This window comes from Cryptomeria japonica, chromosome 11, assembly GCF_030272615.1.
Source record: "Cryptomeria japonica chromosome 11, Sugi_1.0, whole genome shotgun sequence".
Classification (NCBI taxonomy): Eukaryota; Viridiplantae; Streptophyta; class Pinopsida; order Cupressales; family Cupressaceae; genus Cryptomeria; species Cryptomeria japonica.
Window position 1 is genome coordinate 31,898,164 of NC_081415.1, and position 23,266 is coordinate 31,921,429.

The following is a 23,266-nucleotide window of genomic DNA, read 5'->3' on the forward strand; positions in this document are numbered from 1 at the left end:
ATAGCAGTTTGGATAACATCTTCCTCCTTTTTCCTCCTTAGAGAATCCAATCGCTCTTGAGCAAGCTTAATGCTCTGTAGTAGCTCTGATTCATTTGCAGACTGGAGGTCAATAGGACTGGTAATGTCAATCGGTTTGGCTTGACTACCGGTTGCCTTTGGAGTCTCCATCTGAGTGCTCTTTGCTACTTCTTCTTTCTCTTTTGCTCTTTTCTTGTCTTCTTCCTGCTTCTTCTTCTCTTGCTCCTTTCTCTTCTCCTCTTCCCGTTCCACTTCCTTCTTCTTTTCTTCCTCTTGTTTTCCTTTTTCTTCTCCTTTTCTTGTTCTGCTTCCTTCTTTTTCTTTTCTTCCTCTTGTTTCTTCTTCTCCTCTTCCTTTCTTTTCTTTTCCTCTTCTAGTTTCCTCTTCTCTTCTTCCTTTTTATTTTCCTCATCTTGTTTCTCTTTCTCTCTCTCTACCTATTTTCTCTTGTCTTCCTCTTGTTTCTCATTTTCCTCTTCTTTTCTCTTCTCTTCCTCTTTCTTTTTCTTCTCATCCTCTTTCTTCTTTTCCTATTCTGCCTATTTTGTCTTATCTTCCTCTTGTTTCTCATTTTCCTCTTCTTTTCTCTTTTCTTCCTCTATTTCTCCTAACCTTCTATTTCTACTGGTGCATCTAGAGTAACATTGTCACCATTTAAGACATCAACATCAATTGGTTCCATTTGAGTGGTGACCGGTGCTCCTTCACTGTTGTATACTTCATCTGGTTGAGTGATTTCTGATTCTTGCTCTGCTTTCCTGTTGGCTTCAGCCACTTCATGTAGTCTTAAAGATGATTGAGCAAGGGAGTGGGTATCTTTGACCACTTCCAAAACTTTTCCTTCCAATAACAGGAGTCTTCTTCTTCTCATGAAGAAGAGGCCCTTATATCTCTCCACCACTTCATACAGTTCTATTTTAGGCACATCAGGAAAGTATTGTGCAAATACTTCCTCTCTTATTTATTCTTCCTTTTCTATGGCAATGCACCACTTGTTGTCTAAATAATTATACAAAGAATCAGGTGTGTCAGACTTAATTTTTGATGGCCACCGATCATTAATACATAAATAATTGATAACTTCCTGTTTAACTTCTTTCTTTTCATCATCATTAAAATCATCAAAGCACTCTTTCAAATCACCAATTACTTTTCTTCTAATATTCTTAATTGTTCTTTGACAATGTGTCAAAGGTTTGTAAGAGGAAATATCAATATTTACCAGTGCAGATGTTGCCGGTTCATTCTTTGTCTTTTTCCTTATTTGCCTAGTCTTCTTAGGCTGTTCATCAGACACAGTTTCCTCTGAGTCTGGTGTATTGATTTTTGTCTTTCACTTCCTCTCAAAGACTTTGGCAGGTGCCGCTTCCAGTTTCTTCTTTATTGGTGACCACTTGGTCACTTTGGGACTTGCTAGAGTAACCGGTGTCGATGTTGAAGGCACTACCTTTCCCTTCTTTATTAAGGGTTCTTGAATAGGTGTAACCCTTTCTAGATAGGTGTTGGTTCTCTTTTATTTTGGATCAAGAGGTGAGGCAAGTAGGGTAGAGGCATATCCATCCAACATATCATACATTACCTCATATCCCATTGGTTCCACTTCTTCCTGTCTAGGCTCAACTGCCTCCATTATGCACTCATCAACTTTGATGGTGAAGCAGATGTCCTCCTCATACTTTTTGACAATATCACCGAATATTCTTACTCTTTGGTTCATTTTGCATCTAAAATCATCAAAATATTTGTTCAGCACTTCCAGATAACCAGTTCCTACCGCTTGTAGGCTTTCCTTGATTTGCTTTGTCACCGGTTGGCTAGTAGACCACTAAATATCACCTACTCCTAGAAAATAGTCTTGGAAGTAGAAGAACAACCCAACCAATAGTTGTCCAAACTTAAATTTTAGGGCATTATCTTGTTTGATTGACTTGAGGTTCAACAAAAGTTGTCTTTGCATACCGGTGCAAAGATCAAATGATGCATCTTCCTTGATCATCCCGTGGGTGGCATTTACCACTGCAGCAGAGATGGAGTTTATTCTGCTAGCATGGAACATCCAGTATCCTATCACCATACATGCATATTTGACAAGATTGTCCTTGATTGAATTGACAGTCATTCCCTATGAATCACTCACAGAACCGGTGAGCTTGGTCATTTCCATCTTGCTGATCTTCCTTAGGGCTAGCACTTCACCAACGTTGTAGAAATCGATGATGGCATGAATTGCTTTTGGTGTGATATCATGCGTATGCTCTAAGTACATCTTATTACTGTGTACTCTTCTCATAATAATTCGAATGTGATCATTCAAAAATTCTTCAAGAAAATAGGTTGCATTGTGAAGTTTCTAGAATGCTAAATTCTAGTTTAATCTTCTTATCCTTTCTGCAAAACAGACTCAAATGGGAATGGATCATTAGAGATCCTAGGTCTTCAATCTTGCAGTCAATGAAATCTGAAATTCCTTCTTCCACTATGACAATAGTAGGTATTTGAGATAGGGCATTGTATTTTGCCTTCCGTTGAATGAAGTCTACATAATCAACAGGTGCACTAGAGCTAGCATGTGATGCTGAAGCCATGATAAACAGGGAATTTTGAAAAATCCCTTTGTAGATTGAAATTTAGGGCTTCACAATTTGAACTTCTCTACACACTCCTTTGGTTGCAGAGATACCATTTTGCATTCTACACTTCTCCAACAGATGTTTGCTTCAGATTCTTCTTCAATATTTTGATAAATTCTTTGAATCGCAATGTAAATCGCTTTTCTTCACTCTAAACTTGAAAACTTCTTTGCTCAAAAAAATGATAGTGAGAAATGATTTGAAAATTCCTTTTAAATAGATTCTCCAACTACCATAATAAATGCTCCACTATTAGGGCATAAACCCTAATTTTGCCTTATATTGTTTCTAGTCTTCTGCCAATCTGACAGGTATCTCATACTGATTAAGGTCTTTTACTGGTGTCAACTGGGGGTTCGAGTTATTTCACCATTTTCTCCCCCTAAGCTTTTCTGATGCTTAGTTTGCCGATTCAACAACTTCCACACTGGGTGCAGAAACCAGTTCTTCTTGAGTCACTTCATCTAGCTTCTTCTTCCAGGTTTTCTTCATATCTTCTTGAACAATTTCAACATCAATTTTTCATTCCGGAGTGACTGGTATATCATCCGATATACTCTTTCTTGCTCTGCAGAATCTTGTTGTATGACCCAGTTTGTTGTAGTGATAGAAAACCATTATAGGTGCTCTCCAAGGTCCACTATTCATGTTTCCATTCTTCCTTTTCCTTGTTGTAGCAGTGTGACCATGACCATGGAAAATCATATAGATTTCTCTCCATCTGGTTGCCGCTTGATAGCCACTACTACCTGACTGATGACTATAGGTATTAAACCAGTTTGGGTTCCAGCTCCCAAAGGGTTCAGGAAAAACTCCTTGATTCCTTTGAGGATACCTTCTGGTATTGTGCATGACAGACCTGCATTCAAATGCTCTATGCCCAAACTTGTTGCATGCATAACAATTACCATTTAATCTATTGGATCTAGGCTTATCGTTTAGAAAATAAGGAAAATTATTGTAAGCCTTACTTCTACATACATTAGCAGTGTGTCCTTCCTTGAAATAGTTAAAGCAAATAGGTTTGAACTTTTTCTTACCTTTATCCTTTGATGTTGTTTGTTTCTTTGATGCTCCACTTTTTGTTCCAAAGGTCTCACCTTCCTCATATTCAGAGAAACCAAGTCCATTGGTATTCTTTACCGGTTTAGCTGATTCAAGCTTCTGCTCTAGCTTGGCAGAGCTCTTGTTGAATTTGGCAAGTATTTCCTTTGACTCAGTGAGTTCTTTGGAAATGGCAACATTGGATTCCTTCAAGGTTGCATTCTCAGAGATAGCCATGTTTAGTTCACCTTGCACTTCTTCTTTTTCCATTTTGCTTCCATGAAGATGAGTGGTAAGTGTACTAATCTCTTGCTTCGGCTTGGAGATCTCATGATCTTTGTCTTTTACCAGATCTTCAGCTTTCCTCTAGTTCTCAAGCTCTTGACACATTCTGATAGTTAGGCCTTCAAGTTCCCTTCTTAGGTTGGCATTGGACTCATTCAGTTTTTCAACTTCTTGAATTAGGGCTTCCATGTCCGCTTCATTAGAAGAACTATTTTCATTTAGCTCCATTAGTTTTTTAGCATGCTCTCTTCTCTTTGCCTGAGAGGCCTTATATTTGACCACAAGTTCATCATATGCTTGCTTAGACTAAGTGAGCCAATGAGTAAGTTCCCTCATAGTGTATTCCCCCATATCTCTTTCCAAGTGGTTAGACTTATAGAAAGGTTGGCTCTGATACCAATTGATGAATACTAAGACGGGGGGGTGAATTAGTATACCAAAAAAAACTATACTTAAACACTTTAATAGTCTAGCAGTAAACCAGTTAAACAATTTAGCAAACAAGCCGGTTAATACACATGCAAATGAAATAGAAATTAATACATCCACCCATAGAAACACAATCACCATAACACAAGATATTTTGACGTGGAAACCCAAATGGGAAAAACCATGGTGAGATGAAACTCACAAGTAACTATCTGCAGAATAGTAACCAGACCGGTTAAGGTCATACAATGTTCTTTACTAGAACAGATCCTATTAGGAATCTCAATCTCTATTAGGAGATAAGTCTGATTAAAGACTACCTTGTGAGAGGATTTCAGATCCATAGATGTGAACCACCTTGTTAGAGGATTTACAGAGGCTTTTCTGAGCCTACCCGGTTAAGGGTTTCTAACTTGTCAAAGATGTGAGTGATCAACAAGTGAATGATCTAGCAAATGGCACAGTCTGCTTGATTAGATCTATTGTAGCTCATAGCTAATGCATTTCAGCATTACTTCAGTCTTCAGTAACTCCTTACTCTGTTACAACTCATAGACTTGATCTTCTCAATTAAGATCACACATTCAAGATCTCATCAACCACCAGAACCCTATCAGCTACACACGTATATTAAAACCCTAGACATGATGTCCTTAAAAGGAATCTGATTTCATGTCGGTCCAATAGGATTACATTTCAAGTTCCTAAGTTCACTGTATCTAGACACATTTGGTAACATGACACAAAATCACCATCAAAGTGTCGGTGAATGGTAACTCATCACAAAAATATACCGGTTGGTAACTCATCACAGAGTATTATCGATTTGTCCAACTTTCCAGTTACCTATTGGTGACTCATAGTAATACCGGTTTAATGGATTACCAATTGACAAAAATTGAAGACTAGGAAAAAGATAACCATCGCTTCTAGCTCCTTTGCTCCACTCCACTTGAGATCCTTAAACCACTTGATCTCTCTATGCTGCTTGTTTCTTTATACCGCTTGAGATCGGTAAACACTTTCTGCATAACAACAGTAGTCTAAAGACTACAACATGATACCGGTTTGGAACAATTACCGATTGAGCATAATTCATACATTCTCAAAGTGATCTCATGGCAAGTGATTGTCCATCAATGACAATCACAACATAGTCATCAAAATGCCAACTGGATCTTCCTCAAGTTGTTAAACTTCCTCCGAGGCACAAGGCTCTGATACCAATTGTTGGAAACCAATAACACTAAGAGGGGGGTGAATCAATGTTATACTAGAATAGAAGATTTTAGTCTTAACAAAATATTCATACACCAACTGGTATACCAGTATAAACAGAATTGAAAGAAGTAGTGAAACTAATAAGCCAAACACATAAATGAGAAACATAACACACAAATTTATACGTGGAAAACCTCAAAGAGGAAAAACCACGGTGGGATTTGTGACCAACAATATAAATTCATTGGCCATATGAAGAGCTATTACAATATATGATGGGCTTGCACTTGCAGGAAGGCTTACAACCTAAAGCACGTTGCTCATCACAATAGGAGCCTCACTGACTACATAACAATCCAGACAAAAATCTAGAGAAGTATGAACTACTTAATATAGCATCTCCTATGCCAGAATATAGTGCCGGATTAAGCTCTGTCTATTCCAGTTAAAACCCTAAACCTTAGTATCGGAATAACCCTTATAATGAATTCCTCACATACATAGTCTCTCAGAATGATTTTGCATCATATTACATTTCCATGTCCATAACCATAACTATATTCCAAAATGATCTATTAAACTGACCTATATACCCTATACAATTTACATGCCTTATGTCATCTTACAAAGATATATATAATATCATATTTACATGTCGGCCAGATAACATAAATGAATAATCATTAAAATAATTTGTTGATGCCAGATTCAAGATGTGTCGGCCTCCAATATCGACGACCCTTGCTATACCATGTCAGCTTGCATTGTCGGTAGCCAAAGAAATCTTCTATCATGTCGGTGTTGGTGTAGAGTCTGTGAAGTATGTTGCGGTACACCATATGAAGCCAGAACCCAAAATCTTGTTGCCATCAATGACAACATAATGAAACCAACCAATAGAGGGTCAATTGCCAACAAAAGTCTCTCCATAATAAATTCCTTCCTTCTGAGAATATCCTTAACAAACCAATCTGGCCTTATTCCTTATAACTTTACCATCCTCATTTAATTTATTCCTAAAAATCAATTTAGTTCCAATGACATTTTTATTTTTTCATTAGGGAACCAAATTCCATGTATTATTTTTCTCAATCTGATCTAATTCTTCTTTCATAGCTTTTAACCAATGTTCATCTTTGCATGCCTCAATTACTGATACCAGTTTAACTTGTGAAATCAAACATACCTCATTAGTTGTTAGTCTTCTTCTTGTCATCACTCTATTGCTCTTATCCCCAATGATTTGATCTTCAGAATGATTCAATCTCACATACCTAGGAGTATTCTGACTCTCTGTTCATCTTCCCTATTCTTCAGTTATTGTAGATTTCTCTGATGTTGTCAGAGTAACTGGTTCAACTCTCTATTCTGGTAGGGGTGTTACTGGTTTAGATATAATCATTTCCACTTTCGGTTCCTTCTCATAAACTTTGATTTGACTTTTTCTCAGCTCATCTACTTTGACATTAGCACTCTCCACAATTCTCTGCAATCTTTTGTTATAATATCTATATGCTTTTCTTTCATTAGAATAACTATGAAATATGCCTTCATCATGTTGAATACTAAGAGTAGGGGGGGGAGGGGTTGAATTAGTATACCCAATAATCTAAATAAACTCTTAAGCAGTTTAACTACAGATTGGTGTAGCAGATTAAATAATAAACCAGTTAAAACATAAACAAGCCAAATAGAAAATAAAGCATTCACCCACAGAAGCACAATCACCATAACACAAGATGTTTTCACGTGGAAACCAAAATGGGAAAAACCACGGTGAGTAAAAATCACAAGTCAACTATCTGCAGAATAGTAACCAGACCAGTTAAGGCCTTACAACGTTCTTCACCAGAACAGGTCCTATTAGGAATCTAGATCTCTGTTAGGACATAAAATTTGCTAAAGACTACCCTGTTAGAGGATTTCATATCCACAACTGTGAATCACCTTGTTAGAGGATTTTCAATAGGCTTGCCTAGGCCTACCCGGCTAAGGGTTTCAGACTTGTTGAAGATATTAGTAATCAGCAAGTGAATGATCTAGACAGTAGCATAGAATGCTTGATTAGATCCTTGACAACTCCCTATTAATGCATTCCAACATTACTTTAGTATTCTATACTTTGCACTCTCTATCTTTGTTGTGAGAGGCCTTTTCTCGCACAAACCTAATCTTCTTTCCAACAATCATACACAACAACTCTCTTAAAACCTTAGACATGATGTCCTCATATAGGAACCTGATTTCATGCTAGTCCAATAAGATTAGACTACAATTTCCTAGGTATAGTGCATCTAGACACATTTGGTAACACGACACAAAAACATCACCAAAGTGTCATGGATGATAATTCATCACACATTACAATTATACCGGTTAACAATGTATACTGATTACCGGTTGACAAGTGAAGACTGAAAAATGTGAACATAGTATTCCGATCAAAATATTAACTATCGCTTGGGGTCTTTTTTCCTCTTGAGATCTTCATACCGCTTGGGGTCTTCGGTCATGCTTTGACTGGTAAGCATCTTCTGCAAAACACCGATAGTCCTCAATAAACAAAGACTACACATACCAATGACATACAATACCGGTTGGAACAACTACCGGTTAAGAATAACTCATACATCAAATAAGTGTATGTCCATCAATGACAATCACAACTAATCATCATCAAAATACCAACAATCTCCCCCTTTGGAATTGATGGCAACACTTAGGAAAATTTTGACATCTAAGTGCTTACAAAACAAAAACAGATGCCATAATCAAAGTTACTCCCCCTAAGCATATATACTACTCCTTTGCAAAAATTACAAGTATGTTGTTAATACTCGCCAAAATTTTAATACACTACTCCCCCTTTGCCAACAATGACAAGGTAATGCAAAATTTTCCCGTTTTGTTTGCATAATATGAAAACAGAGTATATGTTCATGACAATAAGGAGTAAAACTTCTCAAAAAGAGATTTAAAGTTTTGCATAAAAATTTTCATGTCTGAAGACCATGACTCAAGAAGTGAGGCAACAATTTCAGTTTTGGTCTTCAACTGGAAGGCTAATTCTTCCATTTCATGGATGGTGTTCACCTTCTGTGTCATAGTAATAGCCTCCAAGTTCAGGAAACACTTCTGAAGAACCTGTAATTTTGGTAATAGGAGAAACTGGAGCTCCTACAGATCTCGAGTCTGATTGTAGATCTCTAAGTCAAGCTTTGCAATCTGATGCTGGTGAGTGTGAACAGTTTGTCCATATACTTTGAACAGATCATAGGGCAGTTTGAAGTTGCCGATATATTTCTGTAACTCTGATTGGAGTTGAGTCTTCTGTTTTAGAGCATCTTCACAAAATAGGTGAGGTTGACAGATTTTACTCAAGAGTAGGTTACCTTCACCCATAGCTAAACTTATATCATCTTTTTGCTTAAGCAGTTGTGTCTTGTCTTCATCCATTTGCTTTACTAAGGTAACTTTGAGTGCCTTTTCATGGTTTTTCTTTGCAGTGGCCTGGGCAACATCTTCCAAACATTGTACTTGATCATCCACTACTATGCAAAGAAGTTTGAGCTTGGCTAATGAGGAATTAGTACTAGGGAGGTTAGTACCAGGGATTAGATTAAAAAGGGTGTCAACAACAAACTAAATAACATCCAGTTATTTCTTTTTCCTTAGTTCTTCCAATCTCTCCTGTGCTAGTTGAATGCTCCATAGTAGCTCAATCTCATCAACCAATTGAGTTAGACAGGCAAGAGTCAAATTAGTGGGACCAGTGGAATCAACCTACTTGGCTTGATCTTCGGTTGCCTTCAGAGTCTGTCCTCCTTCCTTTGCCTTGATCTCCGCTTGTCTTTTCTTCTCCTCTTCTTCTTTTTCTTGGGCTACCTTGGCAGCCTTCACTTTCTCCTCTTCCACTCTCCTCTTCTCCTCTTCTTTCTTCCGCTCTTATTCCCTCTTTTTCTCTTCTTCCTTTTTCTTCTCTACTTCCTCCTTCTTCTCTTCTTCCTTTTTCTTCTTCTCTTCTTCCTTCTTTTTCTCTTCTTCCATCCTCTTCTTCTCTTCTTCCTTCTTCTTCTCTTCTTCCTTATTTTTCTCTTCGTCCTTCCTCTTCTCTTCTTCCTTCCTCTTCTCTTCTTCTTTCCTCTTCTCTTCTTGTCTCACTTTCTCCAATTCTTCTTTCTCACTCTTTTATTTCTCCACTTTCTCTTTTTTATGTTTCTCTCTTTCTTTGTCTAAAGTGATATCCTCAATATCCAGTGCATCAATAACAATGGGTTCATTTTGTTATGCCATTCTTTCACCTAGACTGTCAAGGAATTCATCCGATTTGGCTGTGGATAGGTCAGGCTATTTCTCATCCTGCTGATTAGCTTCGAATACTTGTTGTATTTTGACAGAAGCTTTAACCTGAAAATGGGTGTCTTTTTCCACTTCAGAAGTTTTGCCTCCGAGTAGCTGAAGTCTTCTTCTTCGCATGAAGAAAATGCCTTTGTACTTATCAATAATTTCAAACAATTCTGAGTTAGAGGCACCTAGAAAATATTGAGCAAAAACTTTCTACCTAATGTCTTGCTCTTTTTCAATGACAATGTGCCATTTGTTGTCCAAAGAATCATACAAAGATTTAGAAGTAACTGATTTAATTTCAGAAGGTGACCAATCATTAATACATAATTATTTAATAAGTTCTTGTTCAACATCCTCCTTTTCACTATCATTGAAATCATCAAAATATTCTTTTAAATCATCAAGAACTTTTCTTCTAATATTCTTTATGGTCCTTTGACAATGTGTCATAGGTTTATAAGAGGAAATGTCTAAATTTACCGGTGGAGACGTTGCTGGTACATTACCGGTTGACTTCCTCTTCTTGCTTGATTGCCTTGTCTTCTTTATTTCTACCTCCAGTTCAGTGCCTTCTGAATCTGGTGAGTTATTCCTGGTTTTCCTCTTCCTTTCAAATACCTTTAGCAGAATAGCCTTCAATTTCTTTTTTGCTAGTGACCTTTTGGTCACTTTATGACTGGCAACAGATGTAACCGATGCCAATGCTGATGGTACTGCTTTATTCTTTTTCTTCTTCGGTACCTCAATAGGTTTGATCCTCTCTAAGTAAGTACCGGTCCTCTTTTTCTTGGGATCTAGTGGCGAAGCAAGTAGGGTAGAGGCATACCCTGTCAGTATATCATTTACCACTTCATACCCCATAGGCTCAACTACATCTTCTCTGGGTTCAACCACTTCCATTATGCAGTGATCTATTTTGATTGTAAAACAAATGTCATCTTTATATTTCTTAACTATATCACCAGATATTCTCATTCTCTGGTTCATCTTAGTTTGAACTCATCAAAATATCTGTTCAAAGTCTTTGGATATGCAGTTCCCACTACTTGCAGACTCTCCTTTATTTGTCTAGAAACCAGTAGGTCAGTTGACCATTTAACATCACCGACTCCAGGAAAATATCCTTGAAAGTAGAAAAATAAACCAACAAGTAGTTGACCAAACTTAAACCTCAGGGTTTTGTCCAATTTGATCAACTTTAGGTTATCTATGAGTTGTTTTTGCATACAGGTAAATAAGTCACATTCTGCATTCTCCTTGATCATCCTGTAAGCAGCATGCACCGCAGCTATAGGAACAAAATTCATTGTGCTAGCATAGAATATTCTATACCCAATTACCATGCATGCATATTTCACCAAATCATCTTTAATGGTGTTGATAGTCATTGCCCATTGGTCACCCATAGAACCGATGAGCTCTGTCATTTTGGTTTTGGTGATCTTTCAAAGAATGGTGACTTCCCCAACATTGCAAAAACCAATCATGGCATGAATTGCCTCCGGTGTAATATCATGGGTTCTCTCAAGGTACATATTATCACCATGAACCCTACTAAGGATAATCCTGATGTGTTCTTCTGTAAATTCTTTGAGAAAATATACTGCATTATGTAATTTCTTCTTCTCTATTATGTTGTATTCAGGTTTAATCTTCTTATCGTCTCCACAGAAGAGACTCAGCTAGGAGTGAATCACTAGGGACCCTAGCTCTTCTAGTTTGCAATCAATATATCCTGAAACATCACCTTCAACAATGACTCCTACGAGAATTTGAGATAGGGCATTATATTTCATCTTCCTTTTAAGAAACTCAGGTGCTTCCTTAGTTTCAGTAGAACTAGAAGGGATTTTAGATGTAGAAGCCATATCTAGAAGATTCCAAATGACAAGATTGTTTCAATGAGAAATACCTTCACTCTCTAAACTAGGGTTTGCCAATGTCAAGCACAAAAAACTTCTTCAGAAGCTTGTTTACCACTTTGACTTCCACACTGATAGCTTGAAGCGGCTGCTAAATCTTGTGCAAGATTCCTTTCTGAATTCTTTCGAATGCAAGATAAGTCACTTTGGTTGCGTTGCTCAAGCTTAGAAAAATTCTTCTTTGAAAATAGGTAAGTAAAAATGATGACAAAAGTCACTTTTAAACATGCTCCCACCTACCATAATAAATGCATCGTCATTAGGGCTCAAACCCTAATTTTACCTTTTACCGCTTCATTTCTTTTGTCGGTTGACAGGTAACAAATACCGTTAAAGGCACTTTACCAATATAGTTTGGGGGTTCAAAATTTTTTACTGATATGTTCCCCCTAAGCTTTTCGAAACTCAGTTTGTCAATTCAGGGATTTCCACACTAGGTGTGAAAACTGGTACATCTTGTGGTTTCTCTTTAGATTTATTTTTCCAAGTTTTATCCATGTCCGCCTAAATGGTTTCAACATCAATCATCCCTTCTAGGTTGATTGGTATGTCTCTCGATGGATTCTTTCTCAGTCTGCATGCTCTGGCAGTGTGGCCTGGTTTGTTGCAATGATAGCATATCATTCCAGGTGTTTTCCATGGTCCGATGTTCACATTTCCATTCTTCCTACTACATGTTGTAGTAGTGTGACCGCTACCACGACAGATCAAATAGGTTGCCGCTCCATAACCATTTGACTGATGGTCATAGGTTTTGTACCGGTTTGGGTTTCAGTTCATAGGAAGTTCTGGAACAACTCCTTTAGATCTTGGTGGATAACTTCCAGAGTTGTTCATAACCGACCTGCACTCAAAAGCTCTATGCCCAAACTTGTTGCATGCATAATAGTGACCATTAAATCTACCAAATCTGGCCACATTGTTTTGAAAGTAAGGAAATTTGTTGTAAGCCTTGCTCCTACATACATTGGCATTATGTCCTTCTTTAAGACAGTTAAAGCAAACATGTTTAAACTTTTTCTTACCATTACTCATGTTGTTGTTCGTAGGTGTTGATTGATTCTTTAGTGCATCACTCTTGGTTCCAAAGGTCTCACCTTCCTTGTATCCAGAGAAACCAGGTCCAATGGTATCCTTTGATGGCTTCACTGATTCCAGCTTTTGTTCCAACTTAGTAGGTCTTCGGTTGAACTTAGCAAGTATCTCCTTTATCTCAGCAAGTTTCTTGGAAAGAGCATCATTGGTCTCCATCAAGGTTTTATTCTGAGAAATAACTATATTCAGTTCAGCTTGTATTTCTTCTTTCTCTTCTTTACCCTCCTGCAGATAGGCAGTAATGGTACCAATTTCTTGTTTCAACTTAGAGATCTCATGCTGCTTGTCCTTTACCAAATCTTCATCTTTTCTTTTGTTTTATAGCTCCTGACTCATCCTGATAGTTAGTCCTTCTAACTCCCTCCTTAGGTTAGTTTTGGATTCATTTAGTTTTTCCACTTCCCTGACTAGGGCCTCCATGTCTGCTTCACCAAAAGCATTATTTTCAATAAATTCCATCAATTGCTCAACAACTTCTCTTCTCTTGGCTAAAGAGGCTTTATTCTTGACTTTGAGTTCATCATAGGCTCTGTCAGACTCGGTAAGACGGTGAGTGAGCTCCCCCATGCTGTATTCCCCCATATCTCCTTCCAAGTGGTTATACTTCTAGAAAGGAAGGCTCTAATACCAATTGTTGAATACTAAGAGGGGGGGTGAATTAGTATACCCAATAATCTAAACAAACTCTTAAGCAGTTTAACTGTAGACCAATGTAGCAGATTAAACAATAAACTAGTTAAAACATAAATAAAGCCAAATAGAAAATAAAGAATTCACCCACAGAAGCACAATCACCATAACACAAGATGTTTTGATGTGGAAACCCAAATGGGAAAAACCACAGTGAGTAAAACTCATAAGTCAACTATCTGCAGAATAGTAACCAGAACAGTTAAGGCCTTACAACATTCTTCACCAGAACAGATCCTGTTAGGAATCCAAATCTTTGTTAGGAGATAAGTCCTACTAAAGACTATCCTATTAGAGGATTTAAGATCCACAACTGTGAACCACCTTGTTAGAGGATTTTTGTAAGGCCTTCCCCAAACCAAGCTTTGATTAACCTAGTTGACCATGTTTGACCCTATTAATAAATGCTTTATAATTCAAAAGAATGGACTGTGTTAGACAGATAGATTGGTGAGAAAAGTAATCAAACCAAGTTATAGAGTTATTGCACCTTGTGGTGTACATTTTGATGTGTTATGAATTTGAAATCCTAAAAGATCTATTGATTGGATAATCTTGATTTAACGTATGTCAGCTATGTCTGGATTTAGAACTTATATGATTCCATGATTTGGATAACATTGATGAATGTTGATGCTTCATGATATAGAACTCTATATGATTCTAGAATAGGATAAATTGGAGATGATGTATGTCATTATTGGATTTGCAGGACTTTACTATGATGATAGAATTAGGATGTATGTTTTATGTGTGGACCAAAATAATGAGAATTATGACAATTGCTTATGTGGATTTATTTGGATAAGAGATATAATGAATTGTTCAAATGTAAATTGTATGCAAAGTGTTTGATGTGTATTCTAATTCATGTGTTTAATATTATACGAGGTTATTGGAAATTACTCATGTGTATTTGAGTGGCGCAAGAAAAGATATCCATGTGACCACGGAAATATTATGGAGAACCAAACCTAGACCTATGTATGTTCGTAAAACCAGGGTTTGTCTATTTGGAGAGACAACACCCCGTTTGTGTTGTATTTTATTCATAATAGTCAATGATGCATGTGTGTTAAATGTTATTTAATTGATTTATTTAAATCCAACAAGAGACACGATTTCATGTAAAATCTTGTAAAAGTATTTTCTATGTCACTTGACACATGTGTGGATTTATGTTTGAGTTTTTAAATTTGTCTCTTGGAAGGAATTGTTTAACTATAGCTTTTTTCAATTAATGTAATGAGATTCCATAAATGCCTTGGGTAAAGAATCTTTGGGATGGTCAACATAAGTTTGACCCAAAAATAAACTTCGGAGGGGTTATAAAAGGGTTAAATGGACACCTAGGGGTAGTTTAATAAGGTTTCCTAAAGCCCTGAGGTATACCTAAGGGTTAGAGGTAATTTTAGGCAAGTTTCTACTCCCATGTGACCTTTTAGGTACCCTAAAAAGTGACTTTTCTAAGTTGTGCAAAAATGGAAATTAGAAGACTTGAACTAAGTTGTGAACCTTCCCTTTTGAATGAGAGTTCCCTTTCCCATTTTACCTTTCCTTCCATTTCAGCTTTTAGAAACTTATGAGAACTCTCACAAAGGGCTGCTTAAGCAAGAATTAGAAAATTAGTGGGTAATCACCCACTCTCCATTTTTGGAGACAAAAGAATTTTGAAAAGAAAAAAAGATAGATTTGGGATTGGAGAATTTGGCTGAGTGTAGAAAGAAAAGGCTTGTGGAATTGGGCTGCTCATCCTCAACAAAACTAGCATACCTTTGGGCAGTTTAAGGTTGGTTTTACTTTCTTGAAATGCTTTCTTATTGCATGTTGTATTAAAAGAATTGTTGCGTTAAAGGCTAGTTGTCCTTGCATGTATTCTTTGGAAATTTATTTGGTGTTTTGTGCTTATGCAATTTATGTGTTTTGGGAGTAATCAAGACCTCCTACTCTTGGGAGAGAGGATGGTCTTGTGGGTGGTAGAAGTGACAACCCTCAAGTGAGAGGCTCTCGCTATGAGAGTGATCACAAGGGATTTTATGTGACCCCTGCTACATGGCTTGTTTATGCATTGGGGGTCATAAGGAGGGAAATAAGGCATGAATACCTTGGGGGGCATAAGGAATGTGGGGTTGTTATACTTGATGTATTTGGTTTGCCATGAGGTGGCTATATGTTTTACCATACTTGCAGTCTCCTCATGGTACTTGGTCCACTACCACCCTTGATAAAGACATCACAAATGTGTGGTGTAGTGTAGCCTGGGTTGGGATTGTGTTTGAGCTTGTGTTTTCCCTTGTCTTTTGTGTTTGCATGTGTGTATTCCTGTCTAGGGCTTGTTTCTCTGAGCTCGGGGGTGGCTACCAGTTAGCCTAGGCTGGGAGGTGAGCACTCCATGGTCATCTCTTTGATTATAATTGCAGGTTGTCAGAAGAAAATAGCAGTACAAGTAGATGTGGCTAGAATTAGTAGTTGCAGAAAAGTGGTTGGATATGTATTTATCATTTTCCTCATGTACTAGAAATGAGAGACCTATGTAAAGTGACAAGAGTATCTGGGAGATAAGATTTAAATATTTGTAATAATCATTTAAGTTTATTGCAGAAAAGAAAAAGATTATTTTTTATTTGGTTCCTATGTTTTTAAAAAAAAAAATGTGTGTATAGGATAATTTGAAAAGAAAGAAAAAACTGATATTTCCCTTACGCATTTAAAAAGAATTATTAGAAGAGGAATGGACTAGATATGCTTGCATGTTATAGACTGGAAATAATACATTTTAGATCTATGTATAGAATTGCAAAACTTAGTATTTAAAATCTGTTATTAAATTATTTGCAGAAAATAAAATCAAAGATTTTATAGCCATCTCTAGCATTTGAAATTAATAAATTGTAGTTTTATTTAGTTGCTGATAATTTTATTAAAATTTGTCATTTTGATAGTTGCTGAAGAAATATCAGACTCTGTCATTCATTTGTTGTAGAAATAAATCCTATAGTTAATCAGATTTAATGGAAATGAATAAATTCTAACGATGTTGTCCTAAGTATATCTAAAGCTGTTAATTTCTTATTTTTATAGAAAGAAAATCTATACTTAGTTAGCCTAATTATTTCTTTAGTAACTAAGAAATTATTGAAAGAAACTAAATTTAAAGAAAATAGTGGTTTCACTGAATTATGACAATTTTTCTATTCAAAAAAAAAATAGACCTAGATTTATTATGCTACAAAAATAAATTTAAGTATACAAACAAAATAATATACAAATAAATATAGGTTTATTGTTCTTCATCCCAAAAATATACCTATTGTATAATATATATATATACATAAATATATATATAAATATATTTTATTTTATTTAAAAGCAAAAAAAAAAGAAAAAAAAAATTAAACTAAATTTTTTTTAAAAAATAACAGTGGTAGGGCACGGGTTGAACCCACTGTGCAAAGCACAGTGGTCGGCTCGGCCAGAGCCGCCACTATGGGCGTCCACAATGGATGGTGCCACTATGGCCTCCCACAGTGGACGGCGCCACTGTGGCCTCCCACAGTGGATGGCCCAAGGGCCGCCACTATGGGCGACCATAGTGGATGCCGCCACTGTGGAAACCCACAGTGAGTGGAGTCTGGGTGGAACCGCTGGCCGCCCACTGCTCTCTCCGCCCCTACTCCCCCCTTCATCGAAGACTTCCCATGGCTGCCCACTGGTGCAAAACCAGCGCCCTGGAAAAAAAAGAGATAAGGATTAAACCCTAGCCCGGGTGGGGCTAGGGTAGCGGAAAAAGAGAGTTTGAAAAATAGGGTATTTGATAATATATTTATAATCTTTTTTAGTTAGGGTTTTTGCATGGACGATTTTTAAGGGTGGAAACATATTTATTCTGGTATATAATTTTATATATATATATATATATATATATAGAGAGAGAGAGAGAGAGAGGAATGGATAGGGGGGCAAATTTTAGATAAATTATTTTACTAAGTGTTTAAATTTTGTACATGATTCAAAATAAACATATGGGTATATTTAATAAGGATGTATAAATTCTATTTAATTTTGGGAGTTTATTTTCTTTAAAGAATTTTAATGGATCTCGTAAGTTATTTTTGGGATTTCCTAAACTAGTTGGAATTTAATGGAATAAGTAATGAATTTCTCTACAACATTATTATTGGGTAATTATATTTGAGAAGATTTATTAATTGGATTTAAAGCAAGAGGAAATGTTAATATCGAATACAAAATATTAATAGCCGATGCTTAAAAATATATATATATATATATATATATATATATATATATATATATATATATATATATATATATATATATATATATATATATATATATATATATATATATATATATATATATATATATATATATATATATATATATATATATATATATATATATATATAACCAATTGATTTAGAATATATAATTACACTTTAGAGATCTAAGAGGTTTTATTTTTAAAAAAATTAAACGGAATGATTCAATATAGTAGAAGAAGAAGATATTGTAATGGCGCAATATAATTTCTCTATAATAAACTTTAGGGACTAAGCCTTGCGAACCTAGCCAACCCATGTGGATACTTTTATTTGATAATTTAATTATCATAATGATGTTTGGCACCTTAAATGTATCTGCTCAATTAGGTAATATTAATGAAATGTAATAGTAATAGTGTTGGTATTTAGTAAATAATGGACATTATCAAATCTAGTAATTATATTTATGTCTACTTGGTGGAAGATGATCTAATTATTATTATGAAATGTAACCGAAGAAAAGGGACATTGGAGTGTATTGAATAGTACCCTTATAAAGATAATTTGATCTCTTGATTATTAGAGTTATCGTAATTGTTACGTAGGTAATATTTTGATTTTTTTTATCATCTAGGAGTTTTACCAAAACATTAGGTTACTATTTAAACTTTAATTCATCGTTCTCTTTAGAAACCCATTTTCCTCATAATGATTAAAAGGGTTTCGTTTGGAACAATTGTTAAGTTGTCACAATTAATTAAGCTAAGCTTGCATGTAAATAAGTGTTTTAAGAAAAAAATTTGTTGGTAGTGTTTTGCCCAAAAGTTTGGGCATGACAATTTTCAATAGGCTTGGCTGAGCCTACCTGGTTAAGGGTTTCAGACTTGTCAAAGATATTAGTAATCAACAAGTGAATGATCTAGATAGTAGCACAGAATGCTTGATTAGATCCTTGACAACTCCCTGTTAATGCATTCCAGTATTACTTCAGTCTTCTATATTTTGCACTCTCTATCTCTGTTGTGAGAGACCTTTTCTCACACAGACCTAATCTTCTTTCCAACAATTGCACACAACAACTCTCTTAAAACCCTAGACATGATGTCCTCATATAGGAACCTGATTTCATGTCGGTCCAATAAGATTAGACTATAATTGCCTAGGTACAGTGCATCTAGACAAATTTGATAGCACGACTCAGAAACACCGCCAAAGTGTCGGTGGATGATAACTCATCACACATTACAATTATACTAGTTAAAAAAGTATACCGATTACCGGTTGACAAGTGAAGACTAGAAAAATGGAACATAGTGTTCTAATCAAAAGATTAACTGTCGCTCGGGGTCTTCGTTCTGCTTGAGATCTTCATACCACTTGGGGTCTTTGATGATGCTTTGACCAATAAGCATCTTCTATAAAACACCGATAGTCTTCAACAAACAAAGACTACATATACTAATGACATACAATACCAGTTGGAACAACTACCAGTTAAGAATAACTCATACATCAAATAAGTGTGTGTCCATCAATGACAATCACAACTAATCATCATCAAAATACCAACACATCACATCTAGGATCAAATTTCCAAATAGTATCATCTCTCCTTATATAATATTTACTACCAAAAATTCTAAAATACTTAACTATAGGTGTATTTCCAAACCATAATTCATAAGGTATCTTATCGGTTTCTCCTTTGATATGTACTTTGTTGAATGTATAAACCGTTGTACTCACTGATTCTCTCTAGTAGATATGAGGTAGATTATCTTCCATCATCATTTTTCTAGTAGCATCCAAGATAGTTTTGTTCTTCCTTTCCCCAACTCCATTATGTTGAGGTGTTTGGGGAGCACAAAATTGTCTTCTTATACCATGCTTGTCAGAAAAGTTATTAAACTCACTAGATGTGAATTCTCCACCATCATCTAATCTCAAATATTTAATCTTCAATGTTGTCTCAATTTTTACTTTAGCCTTAAATATTTTAAACTTTTCAAATGCTTTAGATTTTTCTCTCAAAAAAGTAACCCACATCATTCTAGAATAATTATCAATGATTAGCATGAAATATCTTTCACCATGAAAACTTTTAACTCTAAAAGGCCACACAAATCAGTATGAATAAGATAAATAAAATCATTTGATTTGTCTTGTATACTCCTAAAAGAAGTTCTGACCTATTTACCCATTTGACATTCTTTACATATCGGATTATAGGGCTTCACAATCTGAGGCATATCCCTAACTACCTTAGTTGAATTGATCTTCATAATGCAATCAAAGTTCACATGACACAGCCTTTTATGTCATAGCCAACTTGCATAAATCTGTGTAATCAAACATGTCTTCTCATCGGAGTTCAAATGAAATATATTACCTTTTATCTGTGTACCAGTTGCAATCTCCAAGTGAGATTTGTTAATGATTTTGCATTTTCCATCCTTGAACTGTAATTGAAATCCCTTATCTACCAATTGTCCTACACTCAAAAGATTATGCTTGAAACCTACAACATAATAAACATTGTCAGCATTGTTCTTATCATCCAATGATATAGTTCTTTTTCCTTTGATCATACATGCCTTGTCATCTCCAAATCTAACTAGTCCACCTTCAAATTCTTGCAAAGATAGAAACTGGTGCAAGAGCACCTAGTTTTGAGTCCAGTTTCTTCATTTTGGTGTGTTTGTTAATAGGTTGGTTTGGAGTAGTGAATAATATTCTTCTCTTAGGTTTTCATATGTTTTTGTATTGCTTTGGTAGGTTGAATGTCTTTAGGACAATGCATTTGTTCAATTTTGGCTTGTAAGCCCTTGTAAGCCTAAAATGGCATAATCTTGCATTTTGATGAAAAATGCCTTGAAAAGCCTTGTTTGGAATTGGTACATGTTAATGTAATGGTTTTTAGTCATCCTAGATGGTTTGGAGGAGAAAACAAAGCATGTAAGGAAAAATGCACTTTTTGGCAAAAGTTGTCAAAATTGCTTGACAACTTTTTGCAACGTTGAGCAACTTTTTGCATTTTTTAGAAAAGGGTTGGTTAGAAAACGGATGGAGAGTTAGTTAGGACAAAAATGGCATACAAATTCCCTGAGAATTAATTTAATCAGGTTATTGAACGCTTGGAGTAGATTGGAATACAAATTGGAGACCATTTTTTTTTAGTTTTACATAGCATTTTCCAAGAATTAGAGCAGCAACCCTTACCTAATGGATTGATTGCATTTATGTTCTTTGCTTGTTGTTTTGTATATGTTCTTTTAGTACTCAGGGAGAAATTTGGTCAGTTTATTTTTATATTTGAATTGAGTTTTCAATTTTGCAAACTCTTAGCTTGAGTAAGGGTTTGAAAGGCCCAAACATGGTTCCAGCTTGAAGTCCTTTGAGTTCTTCTCAATAGCCCTTGGGAATTGAGCCATGGAACCTTTGTACAATGTATATAGCTTTTATTTTCCTTTGGAGGACATTGAAATTCTAATGAACATCATTTCCTAGGCAAGCTCAGTCATAGCCCGGTTAGGAAATGAATGAGATTATGCAAGTGTTTGCAAGAATGAGCAGGGTGGGAGTTGCAGAGTGTTTAGGATGAACAAGTGATATGTGGCAGAGCATATGTGTGGCAGATCAAGGAAGAAACCTAACCCTTGGAAAAATACCAAAGCAAGCCTAAAACCACCTAAAACAAGCATTTCTTGGGTTTCATACCTGTACGGTCAGACTGAGATTCCTCACTTCATAAACTAGAAATTACTTCCAAAAGGGTATCCTAATCAGTAAAGAGTTTGTGTGGGTCTTTGGAGAAATTGTGAGAAAATCAACAAAAACCGGTTAGGTAGGGCTAATTGGGGCTCTAGGGCTACTAGGCCTAGAAAATAGGAAAAGGAAGGAGCGATGGGGAAATGAATCAAACCCTCACTCAAAACCAGTTGATTATCCTTGAAAAACATCACAAAAACCTACTACAACCTCTACAAGAATTTGTTAGGAGTTTAAGAGTGGAAGGTTGGATTTACCCTTGTGAATCTCAACCATGCCTCAGCAACCAGTGAGCACATCTTTATTGGGAGCACTCTTAGAGAGTTGAGGTGTCTAAATTGATTAGTAGACTAGATGAATAATGAATGAAGCCCACTAGGACAACACCTGACTTCCCTTAAACAAGGAATTAACTCTCTTTGAGGATATCTCCCCATCATAGTGGTATCAAAGCTTCCAAGATTTGGGAAGAAGCTTACATATGACACACTGAATCAGTGGGAGAGAATAGTTTAAGGATGGTGACAAATGCAGAGCTAGAAAAGAAGGTAGAAGACCAAGAAGAAGAAAATAGGCTACTCAGAGAAAGATTACTACAACAGGAGCGCAAACTAGACGCAGCTGAAGATAAAACTGAGAAAGTGACAATCAAGGTCAATGAGGGGAAGGGAAAAGAATTTGTAGAAGACGATAGGACTCCTGAACCAGGCCCTATTTTACCTAAAGAACCTTTCCTTGAAGTAATTAAAGCCTTAGGAGGAAAATCCTTAGAAGGAGTGCCACTTTTTTATGGAAAAATGGAGCCTGAGGTAGTCCTAGAATGGATAGAGGGATTGGAGAATCACTTTAAATGTGATGGAATCAGTGAGGCACAAAAGGTGAAGGTGGCTAAGTCTAGATTGAGAGGGGCAAAATTGACTTGGTGGAAATTTATTCAAGAAGATAGGCAAAAAGAGGGCAAGAACCCCATAGCTACTTGGAAGGGCATGTTAGCCATGGTGAAAGAGGCATACATCCCTAAATATTATGAGATCCAGTTGCACAAGAGGAGACAAAATTTGAGGCAAAGAGACTTGGATGTGAGCAGCTATATTGAGGAATTTCAGAAGTTGTGTCTAAGATCCAAGGTGGTAGAGGATGAGAACATCAAGGTAGCCAGATACTTTAATGGCTTGAGATGGAATATTCAAGAGGAATTAAGCTTTTTATGCCCCAACACCATGCACAAGTGCTATCAGTTGGCACTAAAAGTGGAGGAAAAGAGCAAGAAGAAACAAGAACAAATCAACAGAGGCAGAGGTAGGGGAAGAGATGGCAGAGGTTAGAGAGGTAGTTTTAGTGGAAGAAGTGTAGACAAAAGATCCCAAGGGGAATCCAAGTTGGTTGAGAAAAGTGGGGATTCCAATAGCAAGAGTAGCTATAGAGGAAGGGGATCTAGCAAATCTAGTAGATGAAGGTCTAGTGGATCAGGAAGAGGGTCCTATTTTGCCACCATGAAGTGCTACAACTGCCATCAACTTCTTCTTCATCCT